Source organism: Haematobia irritans, chromosome 4 (genome assembly GCF_050003625.1).
Source record: "Haematobia irritans isolate KBUSLIRL chromosome 4, ASM5000362v1, whole genome shotgun sequence".
NCBI lineage: Eukaryota > Metazoa > Arthropoda > Insecta > Diptera > Muscidae > Haematobia > Haematobia irritans.
Window position 1 is genome coordinate 56384339 of NC_134400.1, and position 15523 is coordinate 56399861.

The following is a 15523-nucleotide window of genomic DNA, read 5'->3' on the forward strand; positions in this document are numbered from 1 at the left end:
GAAATTTGTTTTTAATGAATTGAGTTACAACAACCAATATTTGGTCGTAGGTACTAGCATTTGATTGCATTGATATTTTATTGGTTATATCAACCAACAAACGATATAAATAACTGGCATATGATCCACGCAACTAAAATTAATGTATGTCAACTATCTTTCTGTTATCCTACTCGAATTCCAACCAAACATTTCTCTGGGTGTATCTCGCCTTATGGAGTTTTGTCATAAGTCCACAGATATTATATAATGATACACATAAGTTACTACTCTTTGTCGAATTGAATAAAATATATTATAAGTAATACTTTTTTAACAGCCTATTTATGCACTGTTAGAAAAATATGTTTTTCATATGTTCCGATATAAATAAAATGTGTTTCGGGCACAATTTTAAAACACAATATATTTAAGTGCAAACATGTAATGTTCCTAAACTAACACTAAATGTTTGGGACATCTATGTTAATATGTTAGAATATATTATGTTCGGTGTATGAATGTTTCATAAAAATCATATGTGTGAATGCAAACATATATAAATTTACAAATTTCGACTAAACATACATATGTTGTGATATTTTATTCAAAGCGACAGAGAGAGAGTATAGAGAAAGAAATAGAGATGGAAACCGGGTGAGTTGACGAAAGATATGAACATAACACAGCGAAAGAATAGGTTAGGTTAGGTTAAAGTGGCAGCCCGATTAAATTTCAGGCTCACTTAGACTATTCAGTCCATTGTGATACCATATTTAACTAAAAGTACCTATTACATATGGGCGCTTCTAGTCTTAACCACTGAACCTTCTCTATTATTTACTTTTGTGGAACCAACCAGATTGCTCCAAAAGCATTAACAAACTGCTTAAGTTAACGTTTTCCAGGTAATCTAAAGCTATATGCTCCTAAAATTCGCTTACGCCTTACACAAAAAGCAGGACACTCACACAAGAGGTGTTTAATTGATTCCTTTTCCTCCACATCGTGACAGCTTATACAATAGTCATTATACTTCGCACCTATAGTTTTTGCAAATTCGCCTATCAGGCAGTGACCCGTTATAGCAGATATCAGGAGTGCTATCTGACGCCTTGCGAACACTAGCATCTAGTGTGCGGTTTAAGTTTAAATGGGACCATATTTGGTCCCATTTAAACAACTCGTTACAACCCTTGCAACTCTCCCATCGAATATTGGCCATCATAACAGCCTTCTCACGCAGTAAGAGCTTGCAGGTGGCCAGAGGCATACCAACAGATGCTAGTTCCCATGGAATATGTAAGGCAGTTCCTAGCCTTGCTAACACATCTGCTTCGCAGTTCCCCGGTATGTTCCTATGGCCAGGCACCCATATTAGGTGAATATTGTACAGCTCAGCCATTTCGTTGAGAGATTTGCGGCAGTCTATGGCCGTTTTCAAGTTAAGGAACACAGAGTCCAAGGATTTTATTGCAGGTTGACTGTCTGAGTATATATTAATGCCAATATTTGTTGGAACATTACTTCTCAGCCAATTCACCACCTCTCTTATTGCCAATATTTCAGCCTGAAAAACACTACAGTGATTAGGTAATCTTTTCGCTATTCGAATTTCCAGATCTTAATCCACTACGTAAGGCACATCTGGCATTGCTTTGAGGACTGAACTATGACCGTACATTTTTTCCGACCACAGCGATAGCTCGCGCAACCGCACAGCCGTTGTTGCAGCTGACATTAAGGGAGTCTGTTCCTGTCTTACTAAATGCGCCTGAGATACATAAGCTCGCCATACGCTGAACTTTATCTAAACAAGTCGGTTTCTGAAGTGCCGGCCACCAGACTGCAACACCATATAGCATTATACACCAAGAAAAAAGTGCCTTCGGAACTAAAGGAAAAAATGTTCATCAATTTAGTTTAGCCAATTTATTTCCATTAAGTTAAATTTTTGTTTAAAATAATAAAATTTACTTGCTTCAGTAAAAAAATCCTAAACTGAAAGCAGTTAGGACTAGTTCATTAACTATAATAAGGCATGGCATTTTACTAATACTGTTTTCTTCGCTGGGTATAAGAATTTACTACTGAACAAGAATATTTCATTCCCCGATAACAAAGCATTCGTAAAAATAAACAAAGACCGTACTAAAACCAAGTTTCCTCAAATTTAGTAAAATTTCTTATAAAATGATAATTCTGACTTCCTTTATTACAGAAAGCTTATCATACATACGAATAACACTTGGCATAGAAAAATATTTTAGTTCATTCGTACTAAGAAGTATTCAATCCTTTCAAAACTTAAGGAAACACACTTGTTAGAATATAGGAAATTTTCCTATATTTCTTTTATCTACCTGTAATCAATAACTGTCATCGATGTAATCGGTATGTTTGCGCGTGCGTTGTTTTTAGTTGGTATCGCGTTGTTATGGTATACGGAGGGATTGTTAAAAAATAATAAGTGAAATAATATAATAAATAACAAATAAAATATATAAAATATTTGTTATTTTAAATTAGTGAAAAAATTATGTTCGTGATGGTGTATAAAGAAAGAAAACAGAATAACAACCCCAAATAACAGGTAACATTCAGTGACGCTAACCATTTGTGAAAAAATTGGTTTATGATTTTTTATATTTGTAGGTATTGAAATTGTAAACGGAGGACAAACTCGCAACTTATTAAAAGTGAAAGGTACAAGAAGAAGGAAAAATGCGTTTTACAGTTGATAACATTACATGGAAATTGGAAATAGTGGAATAATAAACTAATATTTCAAGGCCAGTCGATGCTGTTGATTCTTAATAAATATATTTAATATATTAATAAAACGTGTATTTTATTGAAGAAAAAATTGCCTATATAAATAAATAAAATTGTATTTAAAAACGAAGGTAAGCAGTTCTAATTTTGAAGTAAAAGGTTTATATCAAATATGTAAGATTTGTCCAAATTAATGAAAAAAGTTCAATAAAATCATTCCATATATGAATTCAATTCAGTTAAATTTTTTCATTCTGTAGTATAGTGGTACATAAATATAGGAAAATTTTAACTAACATATGGAATGCATTCTACCTAATTTCACCGAAAATCTTTTGTCTTTGGCGCTATACGAAGTTCAACTTTCTTCACAATTAGTTCATTTTAACTTAAAGAAGGGGTAACTTTTTTCTGGCTGTAGGTCTAACTACTGCCCTGTATAGCCCATGCACAATTTTTGGTTTTAGTCCCCACTTTTTCCCTATTGCCTTTTTGCACGAGTACTACCGTGGCTTTTCTCGCCCTCTCTTCAATATTAAGCCTAAAATTCAGCTTCCTGTCCAAAATAACGCCAAGGTATTTTGCACACTCACCAAAGGGAATTTCAGTACCCCCTAAGGAAATGGGCCTAACCGTGGGAGTTTTGCGATCTTTGCAGTACATGACTAGTTCTGTCTTTGCTGGATTTACACCAAGACCATTATCTTTCGCCCATTTCTCAGTCATCCGGAGAGCTCTCTGTATAATATCTCTGATTGTGGATGGGATTTTTCCCCTGACTGCTAGCGCCACATCATCTGCGTATGCCACCACTTTTATCCTTTCTTTTTCTAGGGAAACCAGAAGGTTGTTTATAGCAACATTCCAAAGAAGAGGTGATAGAACTCCTCCTTGGGGAGTGCCTCTGTTCACATACCTTTGTATGTTTGATTGCCCTAGTGTGGCTGAAATACGTCTCTTTATTAGAAGTTCGTCTAACAGCCTAAGTATACCTGGATCAACATTCAGAGCTGTCACTCCATTTAATATCGAGCTCGGATGGCCATTATTGAACGCCCCTTCGATGTCTAGAAACGCCACGATTGTGTATTCTTTGACAGATAGTGAGCTTTCAATAAAGCTGACTAGTTCATGCAATGCGGTCTCAGTAGACCTGCCCTTCGAGTATGCATGTTGTCGTTTCGAGAGCAATCTTGAATCCACGCTAGTTCTAAGATACATGTCTATCATCCTCTCCAGGGTCTTAAGTAGGAATGAGGATAAGCTGATTGGTCGGAAATCCTTCGCACTCGAGTGAGAGGCTTTTCCTGCTTTAGGTATGAAGACTTTTGTTTCCCTCCACTTTTCTGGAATATATGCTAAGTTTACACATCGTGTATATATGTCAACCAGGGGATAATTCTTTCAGCCACTGCTTGTAATTCCGCCGGAGTAATTCCATCAGGTCCGGGGGATTTGAATGGTCCAAAGCTATTTACAGCCCATTTTATTCTAGATTCCGACACAATTTCCTCGATAGGAAATGACCGCTGAGCCTCTGTTACAACGCCAGAATATGGTTCAACCGTCTGATTTCCAGGGAAGTGTGTGTCCAAAAGTACCTCCAACGTCTCCTCACTGGACGTTGTCCAATTTCCCTCCGATGTTTTAATAAAACCTGGAGCGGTGTTAATGGATGCTAGTACCTTCCGTAGTCTGGAAGCCTCTGACGTATTCTCAATACTGCTACTGTAATCATCCCAAGAGTTTTGTTGAGACCTTCTCAGATCTCGTTTATATGCTCTCAGATTCATCTTGTAAGTGTCCCAATTCTCCGGAGCTCTTGTGGACTTTGCTTTGTTAAAGAGATTCCTGCAGGATTTCCTCATATTACTTAACTCCGTAGTCCACTATGGCGGCCGATTTTTTCCCCTTGGCTTTCCTCTAGGGCAAGCAGCTTTCGGTGACATGTTGAAGGCCTCAGTAATGCGCTCCACTGCGTGTTCGATGTCTTGCACAGTGCTCATATTTGTCTCTGGCATTTCCGGTATCATCAAATTGAACGATTCCCTATACCTATTCCAATCAGCTTTCCTAACATTTGGCGGAAATATGGTCTTTGAAGTACGAACAGCCAATCTGAAACTGATGTAGCGATGATCTGAGAAGCTATGTTCCCTCAAAACTTGCCACTCAGATATCTTATCGTTCAGTTCCGGAGAGGTCAACGTGACGTCCAAAACCTCTTGTCTGTTCCTGGTGACGAAGGTTGGTGCCTCTCCCTTATTGCAAACTACCAGGTTAGTACGCAAAATAAAATCTATTAGCGACTCTCCCCTTGCATTAGTATCACTACTTCCCCAAATACTATGATGTGCATTTGCATCGCATCACATAATGATTTTTGTCTCTGTTTTTAGTGACTCCTCAACTAAGGTCTTAACGGCACAGGGTGGCATCTCCCTATCATGTCCCATGTAGACCGAAGATACCCAATATTTGCATTTGGATATCTCTAGACTGGCTACGACATTGTCTGCATTGCTCAATGAAGGAAGCAGAAACACGTTTATTTCGTTTTTAGCAATTATACATGCTCGATTTATATCGTTACCGGTATTAGGCAAAAGTTTGAAACCCGGAGTGCTTAATTCACAGATCTTGTTCTTATATATGTATGGTTCTTGAATAAGAACTATATCTATGTCTCCTTTCATCAGGATAAATTTTAAGGCAGCACAAGCGGCATTACAATGATGAAGATTTATCTAGAGGAACCGTAGAGCCATCCAAATTTTCAACCACCGTCACATCAGCCGCTTCAATTGAGTCATCAAGGGCTTCCTCTTCACACATCTCGGTGACTCTCGCAACAATCCGCGGTTCAGCTTTGGTGAGGTTTGAGCCTGTAGAAACTTCCCGTATATGATTTTCGCCATAGTCTGCAGGTTTTATGTCTCCTTCGGCTTCGCTAGGAGATTTTTTCACTGCTGACTCTACCGTATACCTTCATATGGATATCATGAAAGCCATAACTTACACGTCCTTGGGTCTGGGCTAGATGTAGCAGCGACTCTATGTTTAATATAAACACCGCATGTCGTCTTGGTCCATCCACCTCATCGAAACGACCAACCTTCCAATCGGTGGTTGGAAGATCTGGGTTACATTCTTTTAGTCTCTCTAGTATTGACTCAGGATCAGGAGGGTTTGCCGGTATCCATGCATGTGCTCTAGGTTTAGCCGGTATGTCTTTTTTATCGACTAACTCCAAAGCGGCTCCTTCCCAAACTTCACCAATTAGCATCAATGCAGCTTCAAAGCAATCTATCGACCTTTGGTCCGCAAAAGCTATTAACTTATATCGTCCTTGATACCATCCACCATCTTGTTGTCGAGGAGTTGGTCCGGGAAACTTTTTCGCACCTCTGAGTAGACACCAGACATCGCGTTCTCAATTTCCCCCATTTTTGCCTTGGAATCATACCGTCCAATGCTCCTTTATTAATAATAGCCATCACAAGGCTGTCTTTTGCAACTGAGGCAAACGGTCTTTGATCCCGTTTAGAGGATGGCAGCTCATCCGGTGATAGTTCCCTTTTTTCAGCTTCAAGAATTCCTTGAGCCCATTTTAAGGAATCGCTTTGCTTAGCCGACAACGTGCTTGGGTCGACTGATCCTAATTTCTTTAGGATAAACAAAGCATTTTTTCGTTCCTTGAATCTCTTTCGAGAGGGATTGCCTCCTTTTGATATCGTCACCTTAGAAAAGGTTCGACTTGCCAAAGTGTCACCGCCAGTCGACCCGTCTACAGTTCGACTAATTGGGCCTCTTGGTCGTTGCCCAAATTTATAACTTCAGTCGTTACCCGTCCACTGGGCCCTGAAGTTAGCAACCCAGTGGATGACTTTGAATTTCGCTGCATGGTGGTTTATTATTTCCACCACACGTGAAGAGCAGCATTTTATGTATGTGTGGACATGTGTTTTGTTTATCATTTTGGGCACAATTTTTTTCTTGGTTCGTTAAAAGAAGGTGTCTTCAGAAAAATAACGAAAGGGCACTATACTCTTTTTAGAGTTGGGACAGTAAAATGAAATAAGGAGGAAATAGTGAAAAATTACACAGTAAAATGTATAAAAACAAAGTTTAGTTCCTCTTTATTAATAAGTAGTCCACGAGGAGTTGACGGACACCTTCAAATATAAAAGCGGGCATTAAGTCCGAGTTTTGCAGCTAAAACAATTTAAAAAGTTTATTTTCTTTAAAATTAATTATTAAAGAAAAATAAAAGGCATTTTAGAGCGATGGTGTTAAATGCTAGTAAAAAACTGTTCACGCCTAAATAAATTTATGTTTATATTATAAAATTATGTATGTATGTTTATACTCGACTGCACGTTCTTCTTTTGTTAGAGTTTTTGAATTCCTTCCAAATTTTAAAGTTTTGTACCCAAAACAGTTTTTTGTTACAAAATTGTTATTTTTGCAATAAAAAAATAATATTTTATCCAAAAATCAGCCAATTTCGTTAATATCAATCACTGTTACTGACTATAAATCTTTAATAACCCACATTTCGAAGTTTCATTATAAAATTTAATATAGTATAAATATAAATGTGTAAATTAAAAAAAAAAAGTGTTCGGTCGGAGCAGGGATTGAACCCACGATCCTTTGCATGCAAGGCAGACACGCTAACCACTGCTCCACGTGACAAACAAATTTATGTTTCTGTTAAATAATGTTATGTTTGCATGGACTCGTGGGCGCTGCAAACTATGCTATATAAATGTAACTTATAACGATAATTATCTACTGGTGACTATAACAGCTACGTAGTCCAGTGGATAGTGTGTTGGCTTACAAACTATATGGTCCTCGGTTCGATTCTCCGTGCAGGCGAAAGGTAAAATTTAAAAAATTTATAAAAGTGAATAATTTCTTCAACATTAACATATTTGTATTACAGAAAAAGGTGACAAGAACTAAAATATTTCGTGAAAGTGAAAATTACGAGTATGTTAGGCTATGAGCACAATCGTCTTTGGGGAAAATTCTTCCAAGCATATGATATTTTTGGGCTCAAAATGTTTCCAAACATATAATATGTTCACATAAAACAAACATATTAATGTTTCGGCAGTATCCAATAATATATTTGCATAAAATTAGAACGTTTATGATGCACCAGAGGATTTATAAATAAATTAATATATTAAAAGTTCATATTTGAACAAAAAATTGTGACCAAAACCGCGAAAATACGAAATCAAATTTTGAGCAGCATTGCTCTTTACGAACAACACAAAAGCAAATGCACGAAAATTAATATTTGGGACTGACTCTTTATGAAAAAATCAAAACGAAATGTCAGAAAATTAATTTTTGGAACTGACACATTTTTTTTAAATAGACACATGGCCTATCTATATAACATATATTGTCTATGGCTCTATCTAAACGACAAGTGAGACGAAAATCAATGCGAATGAAAACGTAACGTTACCACTGAAATGTCAAAACCACTCACTTGGTAAAGACCTTTCGTTTTGTGGAAAAAGGCATTTATAAATAGGAAAAACTTAATAATTGATAAAATGATTAAAGCTTTTATTGTAAATATGTGATAAAAGTTAATTATATCGATCTATTTTTTCTTTATAACCGCCATAGAGACCGTTTAAGGGAAAGTCTAACACGAGCAAACACATACATTTCGAATGAATCACTCATTAAAAGGACAACTGAACTGTAATTATTGTAGAAATATGGAAATACAAATCCTTATCTCTCTACACGGGCTAATTTGTTAAAAAAAATTATTGAGCTAAACCAAATATCAAAAGCGGGAAATGTTTGCCAAATGAACGGCGATGCCAGATTGAATTTTATGGAAAATCATTTTTAAAATGTATGGGCCTTTTTCAGGAAATTGAAATAATTGAGATCTGGTAATGCTAGCATTTGACAGTAACGTAAGCCATGCGAACGAACGAAAGGAAGTTAGACAAACCCAAATCTAGACGAAAGTGAGTGACTGCCGTTCGTTCGCAATTGCTTTCGTTCGGATATCAGAAATAGGCTGAAACAGCCTAAAACAATTGCGAACGAACGGCAGTCACTCACTTTCGTCTAGATTTGGGTTTCTCTAACTTCCTTTCGTTCGTTCACATGGCTTACGTTACTGCCAAACGGCAGTCACTCTAACTTCATTTCGTTCGTTCGCATGGCTTACATTACTGTCAAATGCTAGCATTACCAGATCTCCATTATTTCAATTTCCTGAAAAAGGCCCATACATTTTAAAAATGATTTTCCATAAAATTCAATCAGACATCGCCGTTAATTTGGCAAACATTTCCCGCTTCTGATATTTAGTTTAGATCAATATTTTTTTAACAAATTAGCCCGCGTAGAGATATCCTGCCAACATTTTTTGAATTTGACGGCGCTTCTGAGAATCCCCACCACGTCGAAAACAATCGTATACGACATCCAAAACTCGTCGGAAAAGCGCCGTCACTATTGAGAAGTTGTACCACGCAGAGTTGCTACAAAAAAGTATCGCATAAACGCGATTATTAGGTGCCTTTTTTCATAAATTTAGAATGACGTCAATAAGAGCCCCTTCAAACAATCATAAAATGTGCATTTTAAGATAGTTGTAAAAGAATCATTGTGGTCAAAATGTTTGATTAAACATTTATAAATTCTTATAAATATAACATTTATACCACTATCACAACACATTTAACATATTTTTTTCATTAATAACCCTGCCAACATTTTTTGAATTTGGGGGCGCTTCTGAGAATCCCCACTACGTCGAAAACAGTCATATACGATATCCAAAACTCCTCGGAAAAGCGCCGTCACTATTGAGAAGTTGTACCACGCCAAGTTATTACAAAAAAGTATCGCATGAGTGCAATTATTAGGTGCCCTTCTGGATACATTTATAAGGACGCCAGTAAGAGCCCCTTCAAACAATCAGACAAAGTGCATTTTCCCTGCCAGCATTTCAAAGTTCCATTTCATCCTCATCGCTACCACAGACTCGTAAGTGACACTGCAACAATCGCCAACTGTGATAGTATTTTGCCATCACTATTCACATGAAAGTACTTTGCCATCACTATTGTTACAAGAGCCATTTTATATTTTGTGAAACAACAAGCACATCTAGCTTCTTATAATTTATTTAAATAAAAATGATAATGAAGTGCTGAAAAGATAGTTATTTCGCTTAAAATTGTGGAAGGTATATTGGTGAACAATTTTTGACTTTCCAAATGGAATAAAGTGATAGTTTTTCATATATTTTTCCAGACACGCTGCCTCCATTGGAAATAAAAGCACTGGCTGATAGACGCTACAACATGTAACTTGCAACTTGTAACTCAACATCAATATTTTATTAATGCATAAAAATATGTTAAATGTGATGTGATAGTCGTATAAATGTTATATTTATGAGAATTTATAAATGTTTAATAAAATCAATAAACATCTAAACAATCGTGTTTTACTTGACCACAATGTTTCTTTTACAACTATCTTAAAATGCACTTTGTCTGATTGTTTGAAGGGGCTCTTATTGGCGTCCTTCTAAATGTATCGAGAAGGGCACCTAATAATTGCACTCATGCGATACTTTTTTGTAGTAACTTGGCGTGGTACAACTTCTCAATAGTGACGGCGCTTTTCCGAGGAGTTTTGGATATCGTATATGACTGTTTTCGACGTAGTGGGGGTTCTCAGAAGCGCCCCCAAATTCAAAAAATGTTGGCAGGGTTAAGATCAAGTAAAACACGATTGTTTAGATGTTTATTAGTTTTATTATACCCTCCATCATAGGATGGGGGTATATTAACTTTGTCATTCCGTTTGTAACACATCGAAATATTGCTCTAAGACCCCATAAAGTATATATATTCTGGGTCGTGGTGAAATTCTGAGTCGATCTAAGCATGTCCGTCCGTCCGTCCGTCCGTCTGTTGAAATCACGCTAACTTCCGAACGAAACAAGCTATCGACTTGAAACTTGGCACAAGTAGTTGTTATCGATGTAGGTCGGATGGTATTGAAAATGGGCCATATCGGTCCACTTTTACGTATAGCCCCCATATAAAGGGACCCTCAGATTTGGCTTGTGGAGCCTCTAACAGAAGCATATTTCATCCGATCCGGCTGAAATTTGGTATATGGTGTTGGTATATGGTCTCTAACAACCATGCAAAAATTGGTCCACATCGGTCCATAATTATATATAGCCCCCATATAAACCGATCCCCAGATTTGGCTTGCGGAGCCTAAAAGAGAAGCAAATTTCATCCGATCCGGCTGAAATTTGGTACATGGTGTTGGTATATGGTCTCTAACAACCGTGCAAAAATTGGTCCATATCGGTCCTTAATTATATATAGCCCCCATATAAACCGATCCCCAGATTTGGCTTGTGGAGCCTCAAATAGAAGCAAATTTCATCCGATCCGGCTGAAATTTGGTACATGATGTTGGTATATGGTCTCTAACAACCGTGCAAAAATTGGTCCACATCGGTCCATAATTATATATAGCCCCCATATAAACCGATCCCCAGATTTGGCTTGCGGAGCCTCAAAGAGAAGCAAATTTCATCCGATCCGGCTGAAATTTGGTACATGGTATTGGTATATGGTCTCTAACAACCGTGCAAAAATTGGTTCACATCGGTCCATAATTATATATAGCGCCCATATAAACCGATCCCCAGATTTGGGTTGCGGAGCCTCAAAGAGAAGCAAATTTCATCCGATGCGCCTGAAATTTGGTACATGATATTGGTATATGGTCTCTAACAACCATGCAAAAATTGGTCCACATCGGTTCACAATCAAAATTTTATTTCTAGAGAAAATTTTGTCAAAATTTTATTTCTAGAGAAAATTTTGTCAAAATTTTATTTCTAGAGAAAGTTTTTTTAAAATTTTATTCGGTTCATAATAAAATATTCATCATTGTCAAAATTTTATTTCTATAGAAAATTTTGTCAAAATTTTATTTCTATAGAAAATTTTGTCAAAATTTTATTTCTATAGAAGATTTTGTTCAAATTTTATTCGGTTCATAATCATGGTTGCCACTCGAGCCAAAAATAATCTACCAAGATTTTATTTCTATAGAAAATTTTGTCAAAAGTTTATTTCTATAGAAAATTTTGTTAAAATTTTATTTCTGTAGAAAATTTTGTCAAAATTTTATTTCTATAGAAAATTTTGTCAAAATTTTTATTTCTATAGAAAATTTTGTGAAAATTTTATTTCTGTAGAAAATTTTGTCAAAATTTTATGTCTACTTTGTCAAACTGAATTATATACGTATTGGATCGGTCTTTTTGATTTAATATATACCACGTATGGACTTACATCAATTTAGAAGATGGTGTTAGGAGGTTTTAAGATACCTTGCCATCGGCAAGCGTTACCGCAACTTAAGTAATTCGATTCTGGATGGCAGTGTTTAGAGGAAGTTTCTACGCAATCCATGATGGAGGGTACATAAGCTTCGGCCTGGCCGAACTTACGGCCGTATATACTTGTTAAAAATTTATAAATTCTCATAAATATAACATTTATACGACTATCACATCACATTTAAATATTTTTATGCATTAATAAAAGATTGATGTTGAGTTACAAGTTGAAGCTACATGTTGTAGCGTCTATCAGCCAGTGCTTTTATTCCCAATGGAGGCAGCGTGTCTGGAAAAATATTTGAAAAACGATCACTTTATTCCATTTGGAAAGTCAAAAATTGTTCACCAATATACCTTTCACAATTGTAAGCGAAATAACAATGTTTTCAGCACTTCATTGTCATTTTTATTTAAATAAATTATAAGAAGCTAGTCGTGCTCGGTGTTTCACAAAATATAAAATGGCTCTTGTAACAATAGTGATGGCAAAATACTTTCATGCGAATAGTGATGGCAAAATACTATCACAGTTGGCGGTTGTTGCAGTGTCACTTACGAGTCTGTGCCCTGCCAGCATTTCAAAATTCCATTTCATCCTCAACGCTACCACAGACTCGTAAATGTCACCCCAACCATCGCGAACTGTGATGGGGGAAGCATATCAAAAAGTACAAAATGTACATGAAAGTATTTTGCCATCACTACTGTTAGAAGAGCCATTTTATTTTTTGTTAAACGCCAAGCGCAACCAGCTTGTTATATTTTATTTAAATAAAAACGAAAATAAAGTTCTGAAAACATAGATATTACGCTTAAAATTGTGAAAGGTATATGGTGAACAATTTTCGACTTTCCAAATAGAATAAGGTGATCGTTTTCAAAATATTTTTCCAGGCACGCTGTCTCCATCGGAAATAAACAAACTGGCTGATAGACGCTTTAAAACTCAACATCATTCTTTTATTAATGCAAAAAATTATGTTAAATGTGATGAGATAAACCGAAAAATGTTATATTTATAAGAAATTATAAATGTTTAATCAAATCAATAAACATCTACACAATCGTGTTTTACTTGACCACAATGATTCTTCTACAATTACCTTAAAATGCACTTTTTCTGATAGTTTGCAGCGGTTCTTATTGGCGTCCTTCGAAATTGATCTAAATAGGCACCTAATAATTGCACTGATGAGAAACTTTTTCGTAGTAACTTGGCGTGGTACAACTTCTCAATAGTGACGGCGCTTTTCCGACGAGTTTTTGATGTCGTATATGATTGTTTTCGACGTAGTTCACCATTATACCTTTTACAATTTTAAGCGAAATAACTATGTTTTCAGCACTTCATTATCGATTTTATCTAAATAAATTATAAGAACCTCGTTGAGCTTGGTGTTTCACAAAATATAAAATGGCTCCTGTAGCAATAGTGATGGCAAAATACTTTCATGCACATTTCATACGCTTCCCCCATCATAGGTAGCGATGAGGATGAATTTGAACTTTGAAATGCTGGCAGGGTATGGATTTGTATTTCCATATTTCTACAATAATTACAGTTCAGTTCTCCATTTAATGAGTGTTTCATTCGAAATGTATGTGTTTATTCGTGCTAGACTTTACCTTAAATGGTCTCTATGGCGGTTATAAAGAAAACAAGTATATACGGCCGTAAGTTCGGCCAGGCCGAAGCTTATGTACCCTCCATCATGGATTGCGTAGAAACTTCATCTAAACACTGCCATCCACAATCGAATTACTTAAGTTGCGGTAACGCTTGTCGATGACAAGGTATCTTAAAACCTCCTAACACCATCTTCTAAATTGTATGTAAGTCCATACGTGGTATATATTAAATCAAAAAAGATCGATCCAATACGTATATAATTCAGTTTGACAAAGTAGACATAAAATTTTGACAAAATTTTCTACAGAAATAAAATTTTAACAAAATTTTCTATAGAAATAAAATTTTCACAAATTTTTCTATAGAAATAAAAATTTTGACAAAATTTTCTATAGAAAGAAAATTTTGACAAAAATTTCTACAGAAATAAAATTTTAACAAAATTTTCTATCGAAATAAACTTTTGACAAAATTTTCTATAGAAATAAAATCTTGTAGATTATTTTTGGCTCGAGTGGCAACCATGATTATGAACCGAATAAAATTTGAACAAAATTTTCTATAGAAATAAAATTTTGACAAAATTTTCTATAGAAATAAAATTTTGACAACGATGAAAATTTTATTATGAACCGAATAAAATTTTAACAAAATTTTCTCTAGAAATAAAATGTTGACAAAATTTTCTATAGAAATAAAATTTTGGTAGATTATTTTTGGCTCTAGTGGCAACCATGATTATGAACCGATATGGACCAATTTTTGTGTGATTGGACTAATTTTGGTATGGTTGTTAGCGACCATATACTAACACCACGTTCATATTTGAACCGGATCGGATGAATTTTGCTCCTCCAAGAGGCTCCGGAGGTCAAATCTGGAGAATGTTTTATATGGGGGCTATATATAATTATGGACCGATATGGACCAACTCTGGCACGGTTGTTAAAGATCAGCGTTGCCAGAATTGTTTCACCAAAAACCGCTAGATTTGCCCAAAAAAATAGCTAAAAAAAAGCTAAAAAATAGCTAGAAAAAAAGCTAAATTTTTTTGTATCAAAAGTCACATTTTTGATTGAAATTTAACAAACTTAAAGGCTTTATTTCACTTACAATGCATATTATTTTCATTTTAATTCCACTTCTGTGAGACTGTAACAATATCTAAGGCATATTAGCTCTGTTTGCGTATTCGATACATTTTGATTACTATCACAAATTTTTTACTGGAAGTCCTTCGTTTTGTGGGAGCTACCTTCCCAACACCTCTATTTTATTTACTCGTTATTTTAAAATATTAAATGATCTAAGCATGCTTTGGGTTTGGTAAAAAAATGATTTGTCATTTTTTTAAATAAAATTTTAGTTTGGTTTTGCAATTGTGAAAAATTCGAAATACATTACTTTTATTTAAATTGTAGAAAATTCCTATAGTTTACATTTCCCAGTAAAAACATTTTCCTTTTCTTCATGAGCTATCAAAGTGCTTTAAAAACGTGCTAACGCCAACTTAAATTTCCAAATTCAGACTCGACTTCAAGTAGAAATTATTGTATATATACGTTTTTAAAATAAAGTTTTTGAATGCTATTTTGGTTTGTGGTTAAGATGCAAAAACTCCTCACATTTAAAGACTATTTCATTAATTCTTCCTTCTTTCATGAAAACATACCCATTTTTAAGTTGAATCACTTAATTAT

At 35.4% G+C, this 15523-nt stretch overlaps 1 long non-coding RNA gene across 1 annotated transcript; it reads left to right on the plus strand.

The window, feature by feature from the left end:
• The first annotated feature begins 2436 nt into the window (after nt 1–2436).
• Nucleotides 2437–2884, plus strand: LOC142233911 (uncharacterized). Its single transcript, XR_012721512.1, has 2 exons — nt 2437–2572; nt 2635–2884. It is a non-coding gene; the product is annotated as an uncharacterized LOC142233911 (long non-coding RNA).
• The last annotated feature ends 12639 nt before the right edge of the window (nt 2885–15523 follow it).